Genomic DNA, 13,487 nt, shown 5'->3' on the forward strand with positions numbered 1-13,487 from the left:
AAACCCCAGCACTTACCAGCCCCTCTGTGACTCAGTTTCACCATTCATAAATTGGGTACAATAACAGTACCTACCTCTGAGGGCTGTTGTGGGACTTAAATAGGATAATACTTGTTAAAGTATCTAGAACTGGCCTCAAGAAAAGTGAAAACACTTTACTTGTGGGAGTATGTGTGGTAGTATGTGGGAGAAGGGGGCGACAGAGGATGAGATGGTTTGGATGTCATCACTGACTCAATGGACATGAGTTTGAGCAAGCTCCAGGAGTTGGTGATGGACAGGGAGGCCTGGCGTGCTGCAGTCCATGGGGTCACAAAGAGTTGGACAAGACTGAGCAACTGAACTGAACTGAAAGTGAAAAAACATATTACAAAGCAGTAGAGGATGGTGAAAACGACTAACTTGGATGGCTAGATGGTGGCTAGAAAGTATCCAGGGCTTTGGCACTTTCTGGAGCTGGGGTTTCTTTGAGCCTCAATCCACCTGTGGCTACCTGACTTGGAATAAAGCACGCCAGTGGCCACTCCCCTCAGGATCTGCTCTGAGCTGCTGTGTTTGCGGATCAGCGTCCTGGGCTCTGGCGGCCAAGCCAAGCAGCAGGCACTGGGTTTCAGATAGGGAGCTACCAGGTGGACACAGCAGAAAGGGCATTTCCGGGGAGACACCCGCCCCTCCAGAGGCAATCTATTGACCCACTCCATGCTAGAGGGGAGCCTTTCTCCTCCCAAGACCAGTTCTGGACACTGTGCCTCTGGCCCTGCTTTGAATCCAAGAAGATAGTGAGCACGAGTACTTCCAGGCACGGTCAGAAGCTCTCCGTGGCCAAGGTGAGACCGGTTGCTCTTTTTCTTATGACTGAGCAGGACTCAGTCATAGAAAAAGACTGGGCTGTTGGGAGCCCTTTGGGATGTGGCTCCTCTGTTTGTGCTTAGAGACCTGAGTCATGATGGGTGAGGTCTCAAAGTGCAAAGGGGCTGGGCTTCAGCAATGGATACTGTGTGGCTGTAGGCAAGTTTCCACATCTGTCTGAGCTATGGGGTTTAGCCTCTGGGGAGGATTGCACTCTTGTTAAACCTGTGGCTCTAATTGGTATTTGGGAGGAGGTATAGAGCAGAGGTTTGATGGAGCTTGGTTGCAGCTTAGAGCTGTGGGATCTTAGGCAGGTTACTTAACCTCTTACACTTTTGTTTTCACATTTGTAAAAGGGATTGAACACTGCTGTCAGATGGTTACTGGGACAACTAAAGGAAAAAACTGTATGCAGGACCTTAAGCCAATGCCTGACTTATCCTACATGCTTAATCAGCTCAGTTCAGTTGCTCAGTCATGTCTGACTCTTTGTGACCCCATGGACTGCAGCATGCTAGGCTTCCCGGTTCATCACCAGCTTCTGGAACTTGCTGAAACTCATGACCATCGAGTTGGTGATGTTATCCAACATCTCATCCTCAGTTGTCCCCTTCTCCTGCCTTCAGTCTTTCACAAGCTTAATGAACAGCAGCTATTAAGATTTCCCTGGAGCACTTCGAATAATGACAGTCAATAATGAAATGGATGACTCTATTGAGTAAATTAAACACTGTACAATGGAAACTGTTTAATCCCAGCATGGTCTAGAAGGAAAAGCATTCAGCTGGCCATGGGAGACTCAACTCTGTCCCCAGCTTGGCCAGTTTGTAGCTGGGTGACTGAGCAAGTTGCCTAACCTCTCTGAGCCTCAATTTTCTTGACTTGAAATAAGAATCATAGTAGCTATTTTCTTTTATTTGCCAGGAGCTGATCTAAGGGCTTTTCATATATAAACTCAATCCTTGTTACTTTGTGAAGTAGATATTTGTTAATACCTGTTTTACAGATGAGGAAATGGAGGCATAGAGGAGTTATGTCATTTGCTTCAGTTGCACGGATTATAAAGAAGAGGCCAAGGTTAGATATGAGCCTGTGTTCTTCCCAGGATGCCATGGAAAGACTGCCATGCTGTGTCCTCTCACAGAGCTTCTGTTAGGGTCCCACATGTGACAAAGTGCTTGGGGGGAGGGAAGAGTGTGGTCCAGGTAGGACCCAGAGTCCCCATGTACCTCCTCAGGTCTGGGCTCCACTGCATCTTTGTTTTATGTGTGTGATATTCATTACTATGTAAACTAGGATTTTAAGCAGGAGTTAAACAGGAGTAAGTAGAGGCTTCCCTGGTAGCTCAGTGGTAAAGAACTCACCTGCCAGTGCAATGATCCCTGCATTGGGAAGATCCCTTGGAGAAGGAAATGGTAACCCACTCCAGTATTCTTGCCTGGGAAATCCCACGGACAGAAGAGCCTGGTGGGTTACAGTCCATGGGGTCAAAAACAGACACTTAGCAACTGGCAAGCGCATATGAGTTCAACATAATCTCCACTTCTGATATTGCTCCTAGAGAGGATTGGAAGTAAATGAGGTTTTCATCATTGTTTATATGGAAAAATCTTTACTAAGAGTCTCAAGGACTCAATATAACTTTATACCTCTTCTATTAGTGTTTAGACCTCTACTATTAGTGTTTCTAGGTGGAGCCTGGGAGGGACAGGACTGGGATGCCCCTGCCAGTTTGGGACCCTGAACTGAGGCTGAAACCCCAAGGACAGTTAGTCCTGGGGAGGGTTTTTTTTTCTTCCCAGCCAAAAAGCTCAAACTTCAGCTTTTGCAAAAGTAATTTCAAAGGAAACCCAGCAGAGCCTTCAAGAACATCTTGGCTGAGTGCCGGAGAGACAGTTGATGGCATTCTGTTGTTCCTGAGACCCTGTAAATCTCACACACAAGACTCCCTCGAGACAAGCTGTTCTACAAAACCTCTCCAAAATGCCTTCAGTGTTATGTCTGGTTGCATGAGTTGATAGATGACCCTTCAGATTCATTTCCTTTTATGCAGGATATCAGTGAAAAGGGAAGCAATGAATTTCTGGTGGGGATTTTTTTTCCTCTGTGATCTGTTCGGGGTCTGGCTGACTGGAAGCTGTTTGTGAGTCATTGCATTGACTTGCCTCACTATATTTCAAGTTTTAACTGACAAGAGAGCTTCACTCGACTGCTCAAATTAAAGTCCCTTCTTTGGGAACGCATCAGCTTGAGTGAAGTAGATTTTCCCTCCTCATGGTTGCAGATGCCATTAAAGAATTCAAGTGTGTGAAGGAGATGGGATCCTATGGAGGTCGTATCTGAAGTATTGTAGCCTTTCATTTTCAGCCTTGATTTGCTTTTTCTTTTACCAGTTGTGAAATTCTTTTCATTTGACTTTTTAAAGTAGACAGAAGAAAGTGGTTAGGTTATCGTAGTTGACCCCCTGGAATATTTTCTGTAATGCACAGGAGTTCTGAAGGAGAGCTCTGTGGAAGAATAAAGGCCACTTTTTCCATTTATTTATTTTAAGTTAATTTTTATTGGAGTATAGTTGCTTTACCATGTTGTGTTCGTTTCTGCTGTGCAGCAGAGTGAATCAGCTCTCCGTACACATACATCCCCTCTTTATTGGGTTTCCTTCCTGTTCAGGTCACCACGGAGCACTGAGTAGAACTCCCCGTGCTGTGCGGTAGGTTCTCCTTAGTCACCTACTTAATGCAGGTGTGGTCTGTTATCAGCTCTCTGCCCCACCCGTGTTTGGAGAGGAAGGGCTGTGGAAGTCCACACCTGCTGAAGTCTTAGCATTCCTGGGAGGTAAATATGTGAATAAATGGGGACCCAGAAGCCCCAGCAATTTCCATAAGCAAATATGACCTTGGTCTGGTTCCTAGGTCTTAGCTCTTTTTCCTGGGTCTTAGTTTCCCTATCTGTTGAATAAGTAGGCTGGTCTTGAAGAGCAGTTTTCAAACTTCAAAAGTTTATTTATGCATTCCTTGAACTCCTTAACACAGAAAACAGGTGATGATGAAGCCCCTCAGATCGAAGTGGTGGAGGGAAGAGGGCAGACTGGGCCATCTTGATCTTTCCTTACTTCCTCCTACCTCAACCCCCTGGGTAGACACCCTGGCTTGAGATCATTGATAACCCCTCCCACCAAATATCTAGAAGTCTTCTTCCAATCCCTCCTTTCACTCAGCATCTTTACTGTAGTCATTCTGCCCAAAGATAGAAGTGAAAATGACTTTATTATTTCATCTCTTCCTGACTGAAACTGGATAGTCCTGTTATAAATCACTCTGAACTATTCTGTCTTGGAAGAATGCATGTAAATTTCCATCTCCCCTTTGTATGTTTTGGAAGTATTTGTAGTCATCAATTTGTGAAGTAGTAAACTCCTCATCACTGTAGTCTTTGAGGCTAGGGTTGGCTTGTCAGCTGAAAGTCTTATTTATTAATTATTTTATCAAACAAATACCTCTTGAGGACCTAGTATATGCAAAGCACACACGTGTGCCCCAACCTTGCCTAATGGGGAGGATGGACATACATATAAACAATTCATAAGGGAATGACTGGCTTTACCAGCTTCAGTTCAGTTCAGCTCAGTTGCTCAATCGTGTCTGACTCTTTGCGACCCCATGAACCGCAGCACGCCAGACCTCCCTGTCCATCACCAACTCCAGAGTTTACCCAAACTCATGTCCATTGAGTCAGTGATGCCATCTAACCATCTCATCCTCTGTTGTCCCCTTCTCCTCCTGCCTTCATTATTTTCCAACATCAGGGTCTTTTCAAATGAGTCAACTCTTTGTATCACGTGGCCAAAATATTGGAGTTTCAGCTTCATCATCAGTCCTTCCAATGAACACCCAGGACTGATCTCCTTTAGGATGGACTGGTTGGACCTCCTTGCAGCCTAAGGGACTTTCAAGAGTCTTCTCCAATACCACAGTTAAAAGCATCAATTCTTCTGTGCTCAGCTTTCTTTATAGGTTACAAATAAGTCACACTGTCTTTTATCATTCAAAGTCATTGCTTTAATAGGTTTGAAGAGTGGTCAATTTGTCTTTGGTAAAGACAAGCCTTCCTACTCTTGTTTCCCTGGGAGCATAAAGCACAGGTTTGCTTTTAAATATTTTGTACCTTTAAAAAAATGTTTTTGACATGTACACACTGCTTTATTTACTTATTTATGGCTAAAACTGTTCTTCATTGCTGCATGCAGACTGTCTCTAGTTGCAGAGATCAGGGCCTACCCTCTAGTTGCAGTGCACAGGGTTCTCACTGCAGTGGCTTCTCTTGTTGCAGAGCACAGGTTTTAGGCATGTGGGCTTCAGTACTTGTGGCACAGAGGCTCCGCAGTTGCAGCTCAAGGGCTTTAGAGCACAGGCTCAGTAGCTGTGATGCTCAGGCTCAGTGGCTCCACGGCATGTGGAATCCTCCCGGACCTGGGATCGAACCCATGTCTCCTGTGTTGGCAGGAGGATTCTTATCCACTGCCACCAAGGAAGGCTGTTTTTAAATATTAAGCAAAGAGATAATTTTACTTACAGTCATAGATTTTGCTCCCATCACTCTCAACTGTATTTCTACTGAAAAGGAATCCTTCTGTGATAAAAGATGTCCCAGGACTTCCTGAGACAGTAACCCTCTGGGGTGTATGTGGATGCTTACCCATTTCAGATCACGGCCACTGAACTGGGACGGGCTTCCAGCTTCAGCCACGTCCTGGGCCAGCACTGGCCTTCCTCATGACTTTCTAGTCTTGGTGTTGGGCATTGGTCAACAATCTAGATTCAGTCATCCTCATCATGAACGCCCCAGGCATCTGCAGTTCCAGCCACGCTTCAGTGCCTCTAAGGCTAAGAACCCTGTTGGATTTATCTTTGTACAGCAGCGCCTACCACTGGGCCTGGGCCACAAACAAAATCCATGACCTTTTGTTCAATCACCTTCAATCATCCCCAAGTAGTAGAGAAAGAACCAACCGACAAAAGATGTTCAGGCATGATAAAGAGAGAGAAAAAAAGAGATGCATTGAAAAAGGGAATGATTTTTAAGAAATGGATGAAGACCAAGGCTGGGTGACAGCCAGGGGTGATGCACCATTTAACAGAGAACAAATGCACCATTTAACAGAGAACTCCCCAGCTCCAAGGTGAGTATTAGGATAAGGCTTAGCCACTGACTTTTGAGATTGTTCTCTTCTCTGATTATGCTCTGCTCTGATTATGGTCTTAACTCTTTTCTGTCTGATATGATAGATTTTTTAAAATACATGTTTTAATTTTTCACCTGGGAAGGGTCTTTGTTGCTGCACGCAGGCTGTCTCTAGTTGTGACGAGCAGGGGCTATTCTTCATTGCGGTACAAGGGCTTCTCGTCATGGTGACTTCTCTTGTGGAGCGTGGGCTCTAGGGTGTGGACTCAGTACTTATGGTGCATGGGCCTAGCTGCCCTGTGGCGTGTGGGATCTTCCCGGATCAGGGAAGAGCTAGTGTCCCTTGCATTGCAAGGTGGATTCTTAACCACTGGACCACCACGGAAGCCCCTGATACTTTACATTTTTAAATAGAGACAGAGAGCTTCCAATGAATTCTTGTGGCTCTTTCTCTGTGTGTGCTCTATCTGCCCATCTATCTGTCTGTGTGTCCTACAGTCACTGAGCCTATGCCAGGCATTATGGAGGTACAGACATAACAATAGTAATGGTTACTGCCTTCAAAAGTTCAGCATCTAACAAAAGAGAATGATATTTTCAAGGAACTCTTATGATCCCTATAACAAATGATTTCATATTATAGAAATAAGGACAAAGGGCCAGTGGAATCCAGAGGAAAGAGTGACTTGATTCCTCCTTACGAAACTAAGAAGTGTTCACATAAAAGGAGGTAGCCGAACTTTCCTAGAAGAAAGATGTGGGTGTTGACAGTAGAAACGGGAGATGTTACCTTCAGTGGAGGCCCTGGAGTGAGATCAGGTTCATGGACAGAAGCGTGTGATGAGTTTAGGAGGAGCTGTCCACTGGACTGGAGAACAGAGTATGGGAAGTCAAATACCGGATTAGTGAGCTGAGCATATAATGTGGAGAGCCCTAAGGGACATTCGTAGAATGTCGATCCAGTTTTTTCTTTTAATTAACATGTTTAGGATATGGTGGGCTTCCCTAGTGGTTCAGTGGTAATGAATTTGCCTGCCAATGCAGGAGATGTGGGTTCTATCCCTGGGTCGGGAAGATCCCCTGGAGAAGGAGATGGCAACCCACTCCAGCATTCTTGTCTGGGAAATCTCAAGGACAAAGGAGCCTGGTGGGCTATGGTCCATAGGATTGCAAAGAGTCGGACACAACTTAGCCACTAAACAGCCATAGCCATACCATATAGCACTTCAGTGTTTACAAATAGAATGTTGTATGTTTTATATCATTTGATCTTCATGACAGCTATCTAAGAGAGGCATAACTTATCCTCTAATTTATAGATGAAGAAACAGGTGCAGAGACTTCCCTGGCAGTCCAGGGGTTACACCTCACCTTCCAGTGCAAGGGGTGTGTGTCTGATCCCTGGCTGGGGAGCCGAGACCCCACCTGCCTCAGGGCCCAAAAGCCAAGACAGACAAACAAACAAACTAAACATAAAAGCAATGTTGTAATAAATTCAATAAAGACTTTAAAAATGGTCCACATCAAAAAAAAAAACAACCAACAACAGGATCTAAAAAGAAAAAGAAACTGAGGTGCAGAAAGCTTAAAGATTTGTTCAAGTTCCCATAATTAGCAGGTGGCTGAGCTGATAATCAAATCCAAGACTTTGGATCCCAAAATCTATGTTTCTAAAAAATGAAGCATTTTGTTGAAGCATATTATTGTTCTTTAGCTGCTAAGTTGTGTCCAGTTATGCAGTCCTATGAACTGGAGCCCACCAGGATCCTCTGTCCATGGGATTTTCCAGGCGAGAGTACTGGAGTGGGTTTTCATTTTCTTCACCAGATGATCTTCCTGACGCTTGACATATACACATAAAATACACACACAAATTATAAATATAAGACTTGAAAAATTTCACAAGTGGATAGAGTAAATAGTAATCTCTATTAAGTTAGGGAGGTTTTACATCTTTCCAATATTGCATTTTTACATCTAAGAGCATGGAGTATCCCTTCACTGATCTTATTTTGAAATTTCTGGTATAGAAATCTTGCTCATATTTCTTAGGTTTATTCCCAGGTTTTTAAATTTTTTGATGCTCTTATGATATCTTTTATTTATAATTTTACTTAATAGTTTATTATTGGTGTGGTGGTGGTGGTTTACTTGCTAAGTCGTGTCCAACTCTTGCGACCCCAAGAACTGTAACCCTCCAGACTCCTCTGTCCATGGGATTTTCTAGGCAAGAATACTGGAGTGGGTTGCTGTTTCCTTCTCCAGGGGATCTTTCGCATGTAGGAATCGAACCCAGGTCTCCTGCACTGCAGGCAGATTCTTTACCAACTGAGCTATGAGAGAATCTCCTTGTTGTTGATATAGAAATGTATAATAGATTTTTAAAAAATTGACCTTGTTTCTAGATGACCTACTGAACTCACTTACTAATTCAACAAATCAAACTTTATTTATTTATTTTTTGACTGGCTACGTGGTTTGTGGGATCTTAGTTCCCTGACCAGGCCCTCAGCCTTGAAAGCAAGGAGTCCTAACCACTGGACTTCAAGGAAATCCTTCACTTATTAATTCAACTAATCAAACTTTATTGAACTGTTAAGAGAGGGCTTCAAGTACAGTGTTGGATAGAAGGGCTGATAGCAAACATCTTTTTTTTAATTGGAGGAAAATTGCCTTAAAAGGTGTGTTGGTTTCTGCCTTACAACAATGTGAATCAGCCATAAGTATACATATGTCCCGGAGAAGGCAATGGCACCCCACTCCAGTCCTCTTGCCTGGAAAATCCCATGGATGGAGGGGCCTGGTGGGCTGCAGTCCATGGGGTCGCTAAGAGTCGGACACGACTGAGCGACTTCACTCTCACTTTTCACTTGCATGCATTGGAGAAGGAAATGGCAACCCACTCCAGTGTTCTTGCCTGGAGAATCCCAGGGACGGGGGAGCCTGGTGGGCTGCCGTCTATGGGGTCGCACAGAGTCGGACGCGACTGAAGCGACTTAGCAGCAGCAGCAGCAGCAGCATACATATGTCCCCTCCCTCTTGAAGCTCCCTCCCTCACACCCCGCCCCACCCCACCCATCTAGGTTGTCGCAGTGCAGAACTGAGCTCCCTGCGTTGTACAGAAACTTCCACTGGCTGGCTATTTTGTATACGGTAGTGTATGTTTTAGCACTGCTCTCCCAATCTGTCCCACCCTCTTCCTCCACTGCTGTGTTCACAAGTCTGTTCTCTATGTCTTGATAGCAAACATCTTTGCATCCTTTTTTAAAAATCTTAGAGAAAGTCTTTTAGTATTTATCATTGATGTGATATTAACTCTAGGATTTAGGTAGATATTCTTTATCATATTAAGGAAGTTCTATGCTCTTCTGCTTTGCAAATGGAGACTACTTTGCAGGAAGGAGAAAGAATGGATCCAGAAAGGCCAAGTTAGAGTGAGGTCTGTATGAGAGTTGGAGCAGGGTGGCTGCAAGGAGGGAATGTGAGAGAGGGATGCTCTGGGTTCTCTTCCTCCTCAAAGGCTCTTATGTGGTAACTGCTCATCTCATAAAAATTTCAAAAGAGAAAAGAACACTACAAATTGCCAGAGTTCCTTTCTCTGGGTGTCCCAAATGGTGCTGTTTATTATTAGCTGTTTTGTGATAAAGATGTGGTCCAATTCATTTAGAAAAATCTGAATACTCTATCGCTGTCTTTGGAAAGTCATGATGAAGGTCAGCATATTAAAGGCTCGGAGAATCCTACAAAGGGAGGATTTAATTTAATTATTTAATTTAATATAGCACCCATCCTTCTGTCTTTGATGTCCATTACACCAATAAAATGAGACTCAAAAGGAATTTTAGAGATCCTCTCTTTACCCTTTATTGAGTTGACTGATACTCATCTATAACAAAATCTTTATATGTCAGTCTGTTGGTTTTCTTAAGGTTATAACTGTATCTTTCTCTTTCCCTGTTATGTTCAAAACCATTGAGAAATAGACCCATGCGGAAAATTGGGATCAACATATCACCTTTATTTCTGGCAAAGGTAGATTGGAGGAAGCTGAATGGATTGGAGTCCAGATCAATTTTCATATACTTCACTGTGACTCTGGGGGACTCACCCACCCAGCTGCACGCGGGGATAAGAATCTCTGCCTCAGTGACTTGTAATCACTACAGTGACCTGTAGTAGGAGCAGAAAGCAGAATACAAATGTTCTGCAGGAAAGCTGACTCAAAGAGGGGAAGACCACATGGGAATAGAAACCTTTAACGTGACCTGAGAGAAACATGCCAACCAGTGGATGTCATAATGTTATCATTGTGCCAAAAGATACTCAGGGAATAGATGTGAAAAAGAAATTTTGGGGAGTAAAGAAAAGATGGAATTCTCAAAAGGGTGGAAACTTGAAGACTGATTTATGCTGGAACACAGAGAGAGAGAGATGCTTGTTCTAAATAAGTCTATTTGGGACGTAGAGATTGATCCTTTTATCTTTAGAACAGAGATCAGGGCTCTGATTAGCCAGCATATAAAGAGGATGAAATAAAAATGAACATTTTCTTAGGGACCCAGGAAAGAGAAAGCTTGGGGCCAGGGGAGTCCAGCAGCCCTAAGTATACTGAGTCAATGACATGACCTGCCAAATTTGTTTCTCTATTTTCCTTGCTCTCCAGCCAACCCGGTCATACACTGATCTTAGCTAGAGAGGAGGAGGAACAGGAGAGGATGGAGGCTAGTGGCCATGGGTTAAAAAGATTCCTCCTACCCTTGGAAGATGGCCTCAGTAGTGGGCGCTCTTGGTGTGCTGCAGGGTGGGTGAGAGGCATGCGAGGAAAAAGTCTCCATTTTCCCGAAACAGACCTACAACAACACCTCCTACCACTATGCCCTTGAGTTTTTGGCAAGGATTTCTGAAGGACTGTCAGAGACTGGCTTAACCCAGGATGGTTCTACCCAATGTGACGCCAGATTATTCCAGAGTCACCCTTGGCTCAGAGAAACCACAGGAGGGAGGATTCATTAGCATCCTTGGAGGTGCATTTCCTAGACTCTGGCAAGTGAACTAGCAAGGTTTTCAGTGACAATCTGCTGAGCTGGTGATATCTGAATCTCACTGTGATGGCTGATGGGGCTGGAATATACAAAATGAGGACCTACCAGAGAAACATCCGTTTACCTCAACAAGGTGGGAGATTCTATATTACAGTAGGCAAAAATGGAGTGTTTCCCACCAGACTGGGAATCAGTTCTCCATCTACTCAGGCTTCCCAGGTGGCGCTAGTGGTAAAGAACCTGCCTTCCAATGCAGGAGACATGAGACATGGAGTTCGATCCATGGCTCAGGAAGATCCCCTGAAAGAGGGCATGGCAACCCATTCCAGAATTCTTGCCTGGAGAATCCCATGGACAAAGGAGCCTGCTGGGCTATAGTCCATGGGGTTGCAAAGAGTTGGACACAACTGAAGTGACTTGATGCTTTTGAACTGTGGTGTTAGAGAAGACTCTTGAGAGTCCTTTGGACTGCAAGGAGATCCAACCAGTCCATTCTAAAGGAGATCAGCCCTGGGATTTCTTTGGAAGGAATGATGCTAAAGCTGAAACTCCAGTACTTTGGCCACCTGATGTGAAGAGTTGACTCATTGGAAAAGACTCTGATGCTGGGAGGGATTGGGAGCAGGAGGAGAAGGGGACGACAGAGGATGAGATGGCTAGATGGCATCACTGACTTGATGGACGTGAGTCTGAGTGAACTCCGGGAGTTGGTGATAGACAGGGAGGCCTGGCGTGCTGCAATTCATGGGGTCGCAAAGAGTCGGACACGACTGAGTGACTGATCTGATCTGAACTGAACTGAACTGTAGCAACTTAGCAGGCAAGAACACACTGCATCTACTCAGTTCATTGCCTGGGACACCTCAGACCCAATAGAGGACTGACCCTTCTCTCAAACCGAAGGACTCGGTTTCATCAAGACTGAGCTAATCCCATGCAGAATTAGAGAGGACAACCAATTCTATGGGCTAATTGTTGGGATGAAGGTTGAGTGGAAGAGGAGTTGAGATTGGACAATAAAATTCACCCAGCCTACCCAAATAAATTCACTAAGTACTTTGAATTTCCTAAATGGTATTGTTCCTGCTGGTTAAAAAATTATCTTTGAACTTCCTTAAAACATATAAACCTTGTCTCTGAGAACACAGCTCATCAGGACTGATAATTTAGCCATAAGAGTTTGAAACCCTGCTGCACTTCAGAATCACCTGGGGAACTTAAAAAACTACTGTGCCTTGGCCCCACTCTGACCAATGAAATCAGGCTGTCTGGGATGGGATCTGGCCACAGTGTGTGAAAGAGTTTTAGAAGGTTCTTCAACAAGAACCCGATGTACAACCAAAGTTGATCATCATTGCTCTGAACAAATAGGATATGATCAGGAGAATAGTAATGGGCAGATCATAGGGAGAGGGGAAGAAACATTTCAGAGTCTTGACAAGGCAGGACGTCATGTGAATTTATATTTTCACAGTCTTCTGTCAAAACCCACATTATAGCTATTTCTGTGTTTGCTGGCTTGCCTTTAATAAATCTATGCACATCTTAGAAGTAAGATGAGTATACAGAGAGCATTTACCCAAGAAGGTATTTCCAACAGTCAGCTAGAAACTTACTCAAGGCTCTATGATAACCTCAAAATGGTGATGAAGCTTGGTTTTGTTTTGTTTTTTAAGATAGACCTGATTACCTGCAAATCCATTCTTTTGATAAAGGAATTTTATTAAACATTAATATATTAAATGTAATATATTTTTCAAATATATATTTTAAAATATTTTCAAGAGTTATCATATATAGAAACTCACAAATCAAAAAAAATTTTTTTCTACACTGGATGTTATGATTGTGTTTGGAGGGTGAGGTGCAGAGGTGACCTGAGTTCTCTTAGATGGGAAGGAGAGTGGGAGGGGCCTGGACTGGTCACACCCATTGATGCAATTAACTTAGTGTTTGGCCTCTTGGCCTGAGCTTCTTCTATTCTGCACTGAAGGTAGAAAAGATGATTCTAGAAGAGGAATCTGGTGACACGATTGGAAAACCACATAGAGACCATGGTTGTGAGCCATTTTCTAATCCCAGCTCCCCTGAGCTGTGGACATGACCATAAAGTAGTTATTTGTAGAACTTTTAACAGTGCAGCCTGAGGGTTCAAGGAGGTCACACACACAGCACCCCCATGAGAAAAGCAAAGTGAACTTTATCACCACTTCCTGCAGAAGAGGAGCCTAGAGCTCAAAGTCCCATGGCCGGCCCCAGAGACATAGTCAGAAAGTGACATAGATGAGACCCAAACTCCAGTAGCCCAGCTCCTCTTTCTGTGTGCTGGGCTGGCTGCCTCCCTGCCTGCGTGAGCCCTGGGGTCTACGTGGAGCGACATCACCTTGAACAGATGAGCAGAAGCGTGTAAAACAC

The 13,487-nt window shown here is 44.1% G+C and overlaps 1 protein-coding gene across 5 annotated transcripts in view; it reads left to right on the forward strand.

The window, feature by feature from the left end:
* FER1L6 (fer-1 like family member 6) overlaps positions 1 to 13,487 on the forward strand; it is a 175,416-nt gene that overhangs the window by 23,900 nt on the left and 138,029 nt on the right. The window contains exon 1 of one of the 5 annotated variants that reach the window (XM_086335489.1): positions 686 to 827. The exons of 3 other annotated variants lie outside the window; for them this stretch is intronic. The gene's annotated coding sequence lies outside the window, so the exon portion shown is untranslated. Of the gene's footprint in view, positions 1 to 685; positions 828 to 13,487 lie in introns of those variants that run through there. One more of the 5 variants, XM_086335490.1, reaches the window with a different exon arrangement.

Source organism: Bos grunniens, chromosome 14 (genome assembly GCF_055505025.1).
Source record: "Bos grunniens cultivar Pamir isolate PY7600 chromosome 14, Bosgru_T2T1.0, whole genome shotgun sequence".
NCBI classification, from domain to species: domain Eukaryota; kingdom Metazoa; phylum Chordata; class Mammalia; order Artiodactyla; family Bovidae; genus Bos; species Bos grunniens.